Genomic DNA, 14,143 nt, shown 5'->3' with positions numbered 1-14,143 from the left:
GAAGAATGTAAATGCAGACACCCAAAATTGCAAATGAAGCAGGGATTTAAATATCCCGTGCTTCATTTGCATAATTGCATTATGGCGCTATTTCAAAATAGCGCTATTGTGAGAGAAGAAACGGGATTATTTCGAGATAAAACTCTTCCCTCGGATGTCTGCATTTGCATTCCTCTCTTGAGAGAGGAATGAAGTGTACACATACCCGCTGCTATTGGACATGCATGCTGGGCAAATAATGTAAAACAAGCCTGTTCAAAAATTGTCATTTTTTTTAATTGAATTAGCTTTTACCAGACAGGCTCCATGCGTCTCCTGTGACTTTTCTGTGAAGAGTCAAGTGGTCACGTTACATTTCCAAGCACTGCGTGTGAATGTTTGCAGAAATGTGTTTTTTAATTTGTTATTATATATACTCATTTACATGCTTCACATCCATTCAGGGAACACTGACAATACCCACATGACTTATTTGATGTATCCCAGCTAAGCAATGTGGTTTGATTTCCATTGCAATTGGTTCATGCAGTTTCAGCCCTGCTGGTCCCCAAAGGTGTATCAAGCCCTGGGACTGTGTATTTTGCCTTTCATCTAAGGATCTCAACTTGATATACAAACCTTTCGTAATTATGCTTTTATGCTCCCAGTAAGGGAGGCAAGTATCATTATCCTGTTCTTACAGATTGAGAAACTGAAGCACAGAGTTGTGAAATGAGTGTCTCTCAAGAATCCACGGGAGAACTGGGATTAGAATCAAGGCGACTTGTTACCCAGTCCTATGCAACAGTCACATTGCCTCTCCCCTGCAATCAGGCAGTGTTAAGCATTCTCAGACAGTTCTGCCTACTTAAGACTTTTTTTGTGGTGCTTGCAATCCTGTGGGAATTGTTGAGAAACCCATTTACATGGTATAAAATAAGATGTCTGAGGGAAATCCTCTGCTTCTGCTCACATATAAAACCCATTTGCATTGGGAAAATCCAGTGAGCTCCTTGAGTATAATTTCAGTAGGCTAAAGTGTGAAGTAGTGTTGTCTGACACCACTTCGGAATCAAAACGAGATGAAGAAATGTCACCAGTCTCTGTGCACGGCTGCTGCTTTTCTACTGAAAGGCAAGCACAAGAAGAAAAGAGCGAGTGAGTGTTGGTTTGGTTGGCTGTGGTAGGTGATGGCGTGCCAATCCCAAGGACAGATGAAACGGATAGAGCACAGTCTGACCACTGCTAGTGCCTGTGTCCTCACTGCACGCCTCAGCCCTGGCCTGGGCAGGGCACCTCTTGGAAATTGTTTGCTGTGTTTTACTGAATCTCTCAATGAACGTATTCGTTATTGATAATTATGGAGGGGGCTTTGGAGGAGGCGAAGTCTGGATTGAGACTGCCAATTGATTTCATGTGAGCCACTCATTGGAAACTAAGCCAGGCACGGTATCTGGGATGGTATCAGTGACTGTCTTGAACAAAGAGAGAGAGAGAGAGAGAGAGAGAGAGACTCCCATACCTAGTTGAAATTTTTCTCTTTCCTCCTTCCTACCCATACCAAGTTGAAAGGCAAGCTAAAGACCATTTCACATGAGCAGTGTAGCTCACTGAGTATTTATTGTATTGCAGGGCTCATTAGTTTCAGTGGAGGAGTTTTAAATGACCTTGTCCTGGGAAAATATAAATATGTATTAGGAAAATGACACATTCAGTGCCTGTAATGGATATGACACAAGATTGCTAGATCTCTTTTATACCCAACATACATGCAATATGTTTTTTGTCTAACATGTGGCAAGAGCTCTGACGCATGCATATTGTATGTAATATGTGCTACATACATGACAAACATACTGTATCCATGTGGCAACTGCATTGCACATGCAGCTACTTTTTAGCATATATGTGTAAACCCCATGCATGCCTATGCATTGTATATGTTGTATGCTGCATTCATCACAAACATTGCTCTGTATATGTGATCTGTGCTGTATACATGTTAAACTCTAAGATGTATGTTTATGACTTCTATGCTATAGGCATAGCCATGCACACAGTACACAGTTACTGCATGCTATATGCATGCATTGGGCACATTATGTGCTACATATACGTGGCAAATGACTGTAGAAAGAAATGCTGCTTGGGGCATGAATGTAGATGACACAGAAAACTAGCATAGTGGTTTTTCACTTCTCCCTGAAACATTTCCCAAATAACCCCATTTAAGGGAAGATCATTAAGAGAAAAGGCACTCTTCCTCAGGCACTTATTTAATTTGGGAAATAGGCTGAATTGAGGTAGTCTATAATAGGGAGATGATGGACAGGAGTGGTATTTCTGAAGCAGTTTCTAGAACACTTACTATAAAATGAGTTTACGCATTGTAGGCAGGAACCTTCTGTGTCTTCCATAGTTCTATGGCTCCTGGGAATTGAGAGCAAAGTTAGAAAGGTTTCCAGTTAGCATGGTACAGCATGCAACAGTGAGTGATGGTTCTCTTACAGGCGCTTTTTCTTTTGTCAGGGTTTTGTACAGTACTCAGCAGTGCTCTGCTTCCCTCTCCTCTGTGAGAGAGAAGGGAGTGAGTCTAGTAATTGGCACTTGGACTAATGCCGGGGAGTGGGGAGAAATATGTTTCAGGGAATCAGTCGGCCTTTAACAAATGGGTGTGATGGAGAAACTTTCCCAGGAGACTAGAACTGCCATTTCTCGGTTTCTTGGGCCTTCCACTGAGGCATTTTGTCTAGATTGCTAGATTAGCTGGAGCACTGGTCTGATCCAATCAGACATTTCCTATGCTTCTCTCTCCTTTGGTCTCATAAAGCCCTGTATTTTTTTGGCTTGGCCTGAAGCTGTATTGCTTGCTTTTGTTAAGGGGACAATTGTGAACAGAAGTCTTTTCAAACTACTGTCTGATCACTGAGTTTTCTACAAACCTCTCCTCTGTCTGCTGCTTGCTAAGGGGAAGAGCTGCATAAGGTGCTGGGTAAATTTTGGTCCAATACCTAACTCTTAGATGTAAAGACTAAAGTGCAGACTCTAAACTTTTAAGATTCTGGGTATCTGAGAACTCAGGAGCAGGCAGGGCTGATTTAATTCAAGAAGCCAAAAGAGAGAAGGGAACAAGAATTTATTTCAAACTCAAACACTTACAAAAATTACAATAAAAAACCCGCATACTTTGCTCAGAGCATAAAACCAGACATGTACAGGGCAACAGTCAGATTCATTTCTGTGTGGTAGCCTGGAAGAACATTTATCCTTGGTGAGTGTAAGTTGTGTGCTACTGCTGTAATGTATGTCTGTGCACGGCTGCACTTGACTGATGGAATGTAACTGTAGCTGCTTGTGCCTGTGTGACTGTGTTGACTGGTAGGGTAGCCTGTGAAAGTTGTGAGCCCTAATACTGACCCCAAAAGAGTCTTTAGCTCAAGTGGTAGAGGCTTGTGTTTGTGGACACAGAGGGTACGTCTAGACTACATGCCTCCGTCGACGGAGGCATGTAGATTAGACAGATCGGCAGAGGGAAATGAAGCCGCGATTAAAATAATCGCGGCTTTGTTTAAATTTAAATGGCTGCCCCGCTCTGCCGATCAGCTGTTTGTCGGCAGATCGGGGCAGTCTGGACGCGCCGCGTCGACAAAGAAGCCTTTCTTGATCGGCACAGGTAAACCTGGTTTCACGAGGTATACCTGTGCCGATCAAGAAAGGCTTCTTTGTCGACACGGCGCGTCCACACTGCCCCGATCTGCCGACAAACAGCTGATCGGCAGAGCGGGGCAGCCATTTAAATTTAAATGAAGCCGCGATTATTTTAATCGCGGCTTCATTTCCCTCTGCCGATCTGTCTAATCTACATGCCTCCATCGACGGAGGCATGTAGTCTAGACACACCCAGAGTCCTCATGCTGCAAGAGTGTATTGCAGCATGGGGTGTGTGCTTGTGACTGTGGGTTTTGTTTCAACACCAAGTATTTTTCTTGAAATAAAGTCAAGGGATACTCAGACCACTAAGGATAGCCAGAAAATCTGGGTACACCTTTGAAGTGTGTTGTGCAGACAGGGGCACAGCAATATCTGATGGCATTGTCAAGCGCTTTGCAATATGAGTGTGAGAGAGATGGGAGGGGTACTCCCCTTTTCTAAACATCCCACCACTCAGTAACTAAAGCATAAAATCCAGAAGAGTGGGTTTCCAGAAAGTGTTGGCAGGGAGCCAGGACAGCCAATGGGAAGAAAGTGTGAGATTTGAATAGAAAACAGTGATGTGCCTGTTGCAGTTCTTTGTGTGGTTTTGGGAGAGAAAAGCTGGGGAGAGACGGAATGAATCTTGGAAGCTGGACATGGAATGTCCAGCAGCAATATTTGTGTCTACAAAGGATGGAACCTGGGAACAAGAAATGTGCATAGATAGGGAATGTGTAGTTAGAAGCAATCAGGCTATTTTTTTAAATTTCTGGTTTGTGAACTCTGTGCTGAGTCCATGTGTCTACTCCCCTCCTCATACACTGTAACTGAAGCTGAAGCCCAGGGAAGCAATCCTGTCTTTTAGTCTGTTTTTTTCAGTTACTCTGTAACACCTGGCAACTAAGGGTGTGTCTAGACTACCTAGTTTTGTCGACAAAAGTGGACTTTTGTCGACAAAACTATATCAGCGTCTACACTACCGCTGAGTTCTGTCGACATAACGTCGACAGAACTCAGCAGTTTTGTCGACGCTGGTATACCTCATTTTACAATGAGAACTCTGTCGACAGAAGGTGTTATTGCCTGTAACACTGCGTCCAGACTACGGAGTTTTGTCGACAAAGCAGCTTGCTTTGTCGACAGAACTCAATGTGTCTGGACGCTCTTTGTCGACAGAAGTTTTGTCAACAGTATCTGACGACAAAACTTCTGTCGACAAAACGCGGTAGTCTAGACGTACCCTAAGTATGCTTTACCAAGTATGTCATTTTTTGTTTTGCTAATAAAATCACCTTTTTAAGGCTACAATCTGATTACTGTGTCTTGAAAAGCAGGATGGTCTGTGAGCACATGCCTGAGACTGAGAAATCAGCTTTTGGAAATTACACTTTGTTTTCAAGCTTTCTCCTCACGGAGGGTAAAATAGCTTGGGGTACCCCATAGGAAGAAGTTCCCAAGTGACCTTCCTGGGTTCAGAAAAAGGGGCTTTGCACTTTTTAAGCCAAAACCAATAGAGGCAAGGTATTTTTAAAGTCTCTTGCAAGCTCCCACCTTCTGTCTTCAAAGTGCCAGAGTGGGGAACAGCTTTGACAGGGTATCTCTTAGAGCTGGTGTATGCACTGCTTTTATGTGCCCAGCGGGCTTAAATACAACAATCTAGTGACCTGAGCTAGTGAAGCAGATAGTCTGGCTGAATAGGAAAGAATGTGCCGTTCAAAGATCTTTTGTACTAGCAAGCTGGTTCTCCTGTGATTAATTGTGTGTGCTGTGAGCTGTGACCCGTTATGAAAGTGCTATACAGGTACTGGAAATTCAGAGAGAGTTGGAGTGAGTCACTCCTTGACTCTTACAAACTGTGTGTGGATTCGAAAACTGACGCAAGTTTCTTGGGAAATTCGCCATAGAAGTTAGCTTGGCTGGATGTCAGAATTAAGAAATGGCTGACCTTAGGACAAGGGGGGTTATGTTTTTCCTGCAGGGTCTCTGAATGACTGGCCTCTGCATTCCATTCATGTTTCTGGTCTGAGTTACGTCAGTGTAATCCAGCGAATATCATGAAGTGAATCCATTTGCTTTGGATTCACTCTGCTGTAACTGTGAGCAGCACTGGACACCATGCATTTGAACTGCAGTAAGCAGAGTAGGCATGCAGGGTGCTGTACAAGCACCATGCAAAATGTAGTTCGAGCTGCAAGGTCCTTGCAGGCTCAGAATAACACAGAGAAAACAGCTCAGAGATCCTAACGACCCACTGTTTTGCTTAGCTGCTATATATTTGATGGATTGGTTTTGTAAGGTGTTGAGATGAGTGATCATGTGAATAAGGCCAGGTGGTCTCATTTTTTGGTGGATGATCTTTGAAACATTCAACTAATCTCTTTCATTTGGACAAAGATCCCATGCCAAAGAGCGTGCCTTGAAAGGAAAGGACTAAGTATATTGTTGCAGTAACAAAGCATAAAGAGAAAGGCCACACAGAAGAATTTGTTTTAATTGAGCAGTGAATGACAATTAAAACAAGAGATTTTGTGGGTGGCAACTGAAGACTTTGGGGATTTTTACAGTGCATGAGGCCAAAGGTGCTTTTAAGTACTCAAGATATGCCAAATCCATTTGGAATAATGTAAACCTTTAATGTTTGTTGATGACACAGGAAATGTGTGTTTTTAAACTGTAGGATTCAGTCAGACACAGACCAATTAGGTGTTGGTAACTGGAGTGTGACATCACTCACATCCGAACAGAAAGTGTAGTTGGACTTTAGCCTCTTTAAGCCACTTCACAAGTTATTAAATATTCAGAAACATATGGATAAAGCACTATTAAATGTGTTTCACACGCTTATGTTTGGTTCAAGTTTGAAAGTGTCAGCTGGATTATGTTTCTGGCTTTGTTGTAGGGCCTGTGGGGTTTGAGTTCTGGTGCTAGAGGTGGGATAGAGTTGACCTTGAACATGTATTTGAGTTCTAGGCTGTATCTAGATTACATCCGTCTTTTGACAGAGGCATGTAAATTATACACTTCAAAATTGCAAATGAAGTGGGGATTTAAATATCCCGCACTTCATTTGCATAATCGCATCATGGTACTTTTTCGAAAAAGCGCTATTTCGAAAGTGAAGCCGTGGTCTAGACGTGGTTCTTTTGAAAATGGCAGGCTTTTTCAAAAGATCCTGTAAACCTGAGACCCAACTTCTCGGGAAGCGTGCCCACTGTTGTGGGGAGGGGAGGAGCAGCACGCAGGCTTCCTGAGATGCTGGCTCTGGCGTGCAGCCACAGGACTCCTCCCCTCCCCTGCTACAGGAAGGAAGGAAGGCAGGCAGCAGGTGGAAGGAAGGGAAGACAAGAAAGTGCACGCGTCTCCCCTGTCCACAACAGGGTGTGTGCTTTCTTGTCTTCCCTTCCTTCCTTGTGCTGGGGGGGAGGAGTTAAGATGGCGGTGCAGGATCCGGAGCGGCTTCGTCAGGCTCTATCCAGAGGTGCTCCTTCCTGGAGATCCCAGGTACTGGCCGAGCTCTCCATGTTCCCTCCCCCTGCCCAGACCCCCACCAGCACCCTGTCCCTGCCCCATGCCCAGGCCCCCACCAACATCCTGCTCCTGGCCCCTGCCCCGACCCCCATCCAGCATCCTGCCCATACATCATCCAGCACCCTGCCCCAGCGTCCTGGCCAGACATCCACCAGAACCCTGCTTCTGCCCCCTCCCTCCTGGCCAAACACCTACTCCCAACTTACTCCTGTACCCTATTTTCCACCCAGATTCTGCACCCATCCCTATCCCACTCACTGGCAGCCCTGTCCTGCACACTGGATCCCTCATTTTTGGCCCCACCTCAGAGCATAGAGGGGCCCACAAATTTCACTCACCCTGGAACCCAGAAAAGTTAATCTGGCCTGAGGCCTTTAACCTCAGTCTTACCTACTCTGCCCCCCTCCCCACCATGGGGCTGGAGTGCCAGGGGAGTGAGGTGTCTCAGTTGGGGCCACATCAGTAGGGCTTGGGGTTTTTTTGCATCTCATTTGTGTGGTTCCCGACTGATTTTTCTGTGGGTCAGTGACCTCTGACCCAAAACAGGTTCCCCGCTCCTCTCATAAATAAAGACAATGCTGAAATATTCTGTGTTGGACATAAAGCCTGGCCAACAAGCCCCCAATTGGGGCCAACCCCACCTTTTGGCTGCAGCATCATAACACTCATGCACCCCCCACAGACCCCAACCCTGAGCCTGTCATACACCTGAACCCCCTGCCCTAAGCCCCTCACATCCCCAAACTCCTGCACCCACACATCCCAGTCTTCTGCCATAATACTCCTGCACCATCCACACACTGTAAATCTGTGTCTTGAGCCCATGATACTCCCAGCCTCCCTGCTCTGAGCCCCTCATATGCCCCAAGCCAAACTCCTGCACCCCCACCTCCACAAGCCTGTGGCTTGCTCAGCACCCCAACCGTCCACCTGACCCCAACACTCTCTAGCCTGGAGACCCCTTCCTGAGCCAGCATCCCCTTCTCCACCTCCTCCTGCATCCAAATTCCCTCCCAGAGCTTTCACCCTTTCCTACACCCAAATCCCTCATTCCTGCCCCAGAGCCTGCACCTTCTGTCTCAATGCAGTGAGAGTGAGTAAGGGCTGGGGACTGCAAGTGGTGGAGAGGAGGGGAATGGAGAGGGCGGGGTATTGAGGAAGGGATGGGGTAGATCTTGGCTTGCCCTGACATTTAAAAAGTGATCTTGGGTGTAAAAAGGTTGGAGACCAGTGGGTTAGGATCGGGCGCCCGTATGCAGTAGATTCGTTTTCACCTGTATTCTGCACAGGCCACTTCTAGGGACAGCATCTATCCCTCTCTTCCGGTTCTAAGGTCAGTACCTGTTTGATCTTGGATATCATGTACACTTTTGTACTTGTGTGCTTCAGGCTAGACATGTTGAGCAATGTGTCTCTAAGATCTGGCGTTGCTGTAATGCAGCTTTGTGATGGGATAAAGGCTAATTAAATACCAAGCCATTTGTGGGAAATAACAAAGGAGACATTGATCCAATGATAATGCTCCACTGTAATCGCTATGTCTGTAGCATCCTAAATAAGACATAGTCACTGTATCTAACAAGGACTGGTGCAGGAGAGTGGCATTTGCCTACTTTATCATTATTGACCTGCTTGGCTCTTATCAACTTAAAGGACAGACCCATTGAAATCTTCAGCCAAGCCAATACCAGCTTTTTTATAAAGGCCAACTTGTACACTTCATACCGAAGGCAGGCTTCTGTCTTGCTAGAGATGTAACTGAATGTAGCTTATTTATGGCCTGTGAATAATGAGATCCCGCCTGCTGTCTGAACAGGCAGCATAGATTGCACTTGGTATACAATGTCTTCCCTTCTCACTTCATAATTGCTTTGGGAGACTAAGGATTAGACTTGGTTTTGGAGAGTCCTGAGAAGTGTCAGGCATTCTGGGTACTTCTCAGGTTCAGGTTATTTTTGAGGAAAGAGCCTGTGTCTTCCCATAAGGAACTAAATTAACGTGGCAGGGCCTGTGTTGTAGAGGTGCCTCTGTCTAGTGTTTTTGACAATCTGAGAATTTTCATTCTGTGGCTGGTATTTCTCACCCACAGACTGAAGTTTGTGGTGTCTGTCTGATAACTGAGCTGGTGCATGCCAGAAACCAACACATGCAGGCAGGTGACCGGTGTCCTGTGTCCAAAATAAAACTGACGCACTGTGTTCTAGCGTGAACAACTGTTGCTTGTAATAGTGACTTAAAGGGCCAGGCCCTATGGAGTAAAAATGGATGTCAAAATGAACAGATAAAAACAAACAGCTAATTAGTATTTATTTATTGGCTTTGCTGTGGTATTCATCATGGTAGCATCTGAGCGCTTCACATATGCTAAGAAACTCATCTTCATATACGAGTACTTCCCTGCCTCATGGGGATGACCTCATTTTACAATTGGAGAGAGACAGGGGCACAAACGGTAAGTGGCTTGCCCAGGGTGACACCAGAGGACTGTTGTAGAGTCCAGTCTATCCCTGCATCCACAAGAGCATCACGTGGCAAATCCTAATTCGAGCCAGAATTTTGTGTACCCTGACCCAAGGATTTTTAGGGATTCCATTTCAAAGGGAGTTTTCTGGTGCTAGGCCTTCTGATAGAAGAACATAAGAATGGCCATACTGAGTGAGACCAAAGGTCCATCAGCCCAGTACCCTGTCTACCAACAGTGGCCATTGCCAGGTGTCCCGGAGGGAGTAAACTGAACAGGTACTGATCAAACGATCTCTCTCCTGCCATCCATTTCCTCCCTCTGACAAACAGAGGCTAGGGACACCATTCCTTACCCATCCTGGCTAATAGCCATTAATGGACGTAACCTCCATGAATTTATCTAGTTCTCTTTTAAACCCTATTATAGCCCTACCTTTCACAACCTCCTCAGGCAAGGAGTTCCACAGATTGACTGTGCACTGTGTGAAGAAGAACTTCCTTTTATTTGTTTTAAACCTGCTTCCCATTAGTTTCATTTAGTGGCCCCTAGTTCTTGTATTATGGGAACACGTAAATAACTTTTCCTTATTCACTTTCTCCACACCACTCATGATTTTATAGATCTCTATCATATCCACCCCTGGTCTCCTCTTTTCTAAGCTGGAAGGAGAGAGGGTTTTTGGGACGCCAAAGAAAATGTAGAACTTTCCACAATATTTATAATCTGCTGCAAGCAGGGGCTGCTCCAGCCCGTTGGGAGCCCACCGCAGACAGAGGCTGCTCCGTTGGGGACTAAGAGCTGGCAGCCAACGGCAGGAGCCAGCAAAGCCCCAGCATGGGGCTGGCAGTGAGAGCCCCGCAGGGGTGGGAGCTATGGCAGCTGGGCTGGAATGGGGTCCCCAGCCTGTTTCAGTCAGTTAACCGGGATTTTGCATCCCGTAAATATACACACACTGACCACTTATGAATGTTCACTGAGGGAAACACTTCTGCAGTTTTGGAATTTTTAATTTAAAATTGTGTCCCTGCAGGATCAGTAATTTGCCTGGAGCATGGCAGATTTAGTAAAAAACCTGCCATTTTGGAGGTGTGTGTTAGGGATATTAGCTGTCGGTTAATTGAATAGTCAACTGACTGCATGAATTCTTAGCAGTTAGTTGATTATTCTTTAGTCCCCGGGGGTGGAGTGGCAGCCAATGTGCTCCGGCCTTACTCCTGAGGAGCCCCTGCCACTCTGCACTGCTGCCTTTCTCTCAGAGGCAGCAGCATGGGGTGCCAGGCAGGAGCCAGTCTGCAAAGGCAGCCAGTTTAAAAACCAGCTCCCCTTGTGAACCAGCTGCCTGCTGCCCTGCGCGCTTGCCTTTGATACAGAGGCAGCAGCGCAGGGTGACAGCAACCCCCGTCTGCCACGGGTCCAAGCCTGGGCCTGCCGCCGGCAAAGGCAGGTTTGTGGCAGCCTCCCTTAGCCCCGTCTCCCATGCTTCTAGAGGCTGCTAGAGGCAGCAGCGTGGGGAGGGGACAGGTGGCACCACAGAGCGGGTGCTGGGGGGAACCAGCTTCTAAACTGGCTCCCCCCAGCACCAGCTCATGTCCCCTCTTCCCCCCGCTGCTTTTGATACAGAGGCAGCAAGGGGGGTGGGAAATGTGAGTAGTCGACTAGATTAACCAAGAAGCCTAGGCTAATTGACTAGTTGATCTATTAGTTGACTACTTGTACACGTGTGACCTAGTTAACTACTCGTTCACTAGTAGATCGACTAGTGAACTAGTTGTCTAATGAACTTGTTGACTACTCATTCACTAGTAGATCGACTAGTTGATCTACTAGTTGACTACTCGTTCACATTCCTAGTGTGTATGGAGGAAATGTCCAACAAATTAAACTTTTTGAGCTGCAAAGCCTGGAATTAAATTCATGTGGTAACATTTTCCAAGCATTATATTTGGAATAATCTCCCTGCTCAGATTTCTCAGAACATAGGGAAGGCAAAGCTCACACATCTAAAGGATTTGTTAATCACCTGAAGTAATTTTCAGGCGTTTTCTGCATTTGCAAATTATGTTGAATTCACAACTGTTTTTCCTGTATTTTATATCTCTGTCTTTTCCCCTCCTTCCTTGTTAAGAAGGATTTACTTGAGAAGAAAGTTCACTAATGAGAAATCTAAGCTTTGTAGTAGGCATAGAAGGTCCCCATAAAATCTGAATTACCACAAGTGGATGATTTTATATCCATTATATAGAATCTATTTAGGGTTTTTCTCTCTGTTCCATTGTTCACAGTCTCTCCTGTGCAGGTTGCAAAATCCAGAATGTTTCAGCTGGAGTCCAACTTCCCAACAGATTCAATATTAGGGAAAATGACTCCACCGATCCCTCAGTTCTGATGCTGATCTGATGAATAGTTCCTGAAGCCAGGCTAGATAGGTTGCTAGATAGGCCATGCTAGAGAGCAGGCTAGCCATGCTGTGCACTATGCTTCAGAAAGTGGATTCTCTCCAACATGATACAATTCTACCAACATGGAAGAGATCAAATGATGCAAAGACCCAGCAGTGCAACAAGAGCCTCTGAAAGGAACATCAACATTTCTCCATTTCATGTGCTAAACAGTGAGAATTTCTATTCATGGATGGTATTTGTGAACCTGTAGGTCAGGAAGTTGGAGCTAACTCTCATTACGTAACTTTTGGTTTTCAGAGTGCATCGGAGAGGTCTCCAGTGTCCTCTTTCCAAAATAAAAATGACCCAGAGTGTTCAAGCATAAATAAGTGTTGTTTAGTAATCAGAGAAGCACTTAGAGTTAAAGGGATAGATACTATGCTTGTCCAGCTGGTTGTGTCTCACTGAGGCAGGTTCTCATGACATGAAATAGGAAGAATTCTGTACTGGGGGCGTCTTTATCATATGGGGACAAATCATGGGATGTGATGAAGTCAGATTTTTCAGAGATCAGAGACAGACTTTGGGGAAAGAGCCTTATACTGGGGCAAATCCTGGTGGTGTCTTGAAGATGGTGGAGAGAGCTTAGAGCCTCGTGAAAGTAGCATACGCCGTGTGTTTTCTTATTAAAGTGCAAGTGTGTGTGTGGTTGCAGAGATGGAATTAATTAAACTTTCTTAAGCTGCTTTACCTGTCCCTAATGCAACAACCAAATAAACCTCATACATTTCACTAAGCTTTCCAAAGGAAATCAGACCCACTAATGTTATGTGAACTATCCATTTACATGCTCCAGTACTTTATAAATGGGCAAAGGGTTCATAAATGTTGCTGATGGTGAAACTTTGAAAAACACACACAACATTTTTAACACCCCCGCAATTCCTTTTTCCTCTCATCAGAATAAAACAGTGCAAAACAACAAAATAATCCAATCGTTCTAATACTTCTTGGATGCTGTACTTTAGGGCAGAGCTACTCAACTTTGGAAGCCCAGGGGGCCATGGTGATACTCACAGCACATGCTGAGGGCTGCAACTTAAGTGGGGTTGCATGCAGATATGTGCAAATAGCTTCTTTCACACCGACAGGCATGAATACAAAGATGAAGGCAAGACTTCACAACACGCAGGCCTCATTTAAGTCAGTTCTGCTGATATTAATAAAATGCAATAGTTACCAGATTTCCACCCATATGACAGCACTTTTAATGAGCAGTGAGAGTCCAGGAATTTAACTACTAAAACACGTCAACAGAAGGAGGCCATTATATTGACTACTTTTTTGTTTCAGCTCCCACCCACGGGTCACAAACAAACGGGCTGCACGTGTGTTGAGTAGCCCTGCTTTAAAGGGACTGCATTATAGCGTTTTGGTTTCCCAATATGTCAGAGGGAAGCTCACAACAGTTGGCTAGTAACTACATTACACTTATGGCTGTGGAACGCCAGGTGACTTAATATGAAAGCTATTATGGCATTGGCTGTTATAACAGGTGACTGCAGTTTTCAGGTAGCTGTGAGTTTGTTTCATAGTATTATAGAAAAAATTAAAATAAAGCTATTAATCCTTGTATTGAGCTAAGAATATGCTGTTTGAGCTAAACATGAAATAGCAACCATTTTGCTCTTTTGTCTCCTCCTTAAGTCTTTGTTTTATTTGAACGAATTGTGTTTTGTGCTTTTTGTGATATATGGCCATTCATGTGGTTGGTGTGTGCGTGAGAGATATTTTGATTGCGTGTTTATGGAAGTCACCTAGGTACCATCACGTTGGATGCTCTAGAAATGGGATAAATACAGATTTTTTGCTTAAAGGTCTAGCCAGTTTCTGAGCCATAGCAGGAGCAATGAATGAAGGAGCTTGTGAAACAGGCTGCAAACCAGTGATTTTTTTAAATTACCAGTGAAACCTCTTATCTCCCTGATCTTCCTCCCCTCCCACCTAAATTTTCCTTCTCCCATTCCTTGCACCTGCTTGTAATGTGGCTGTTCTTGCCCGGTGCATTCCAACCACCTGAAACAGAGAGGAGGCCTGA

The 14,143-nt window shown here is 45.0% G+C and overlaps 1 protein-coding gene across 2 annotated transcripts in view; it reads left to right on the top strand.

Annotated features, from left to right (window-relative positions):
* LOC142818179 (protein Aster-B-like) overlaps positions 1-14,143 on the top strand; it is a 335,181-nt gene that overhangs the window by 148,950 nt on the left and 172,088 nt on the right. The gene's annotated exons all lie outside the window — the stretch shown is intronic.

This window comes from Pelodiscus sinensis, unplaced genomic scaffold (assembly GCF_049634645.1).
Source record: "Pelodiscus sinensis isolate JC-2024 unplaced genomic scaffold, ASM4963464v1 ctg35, whole genome shotgun sequence".
NCBI classification, from domain to species: Eukaryota; Metazoa; Chordata; order Testudines; family Trionychidae; genus Pelodiscus; species Pelodiscus sinensis.
The sequence above is the reverse complement of the archived record's forward strand: the minus strand, read 5'-3'. Positions and strand labels throughout refer to the sequence as shown.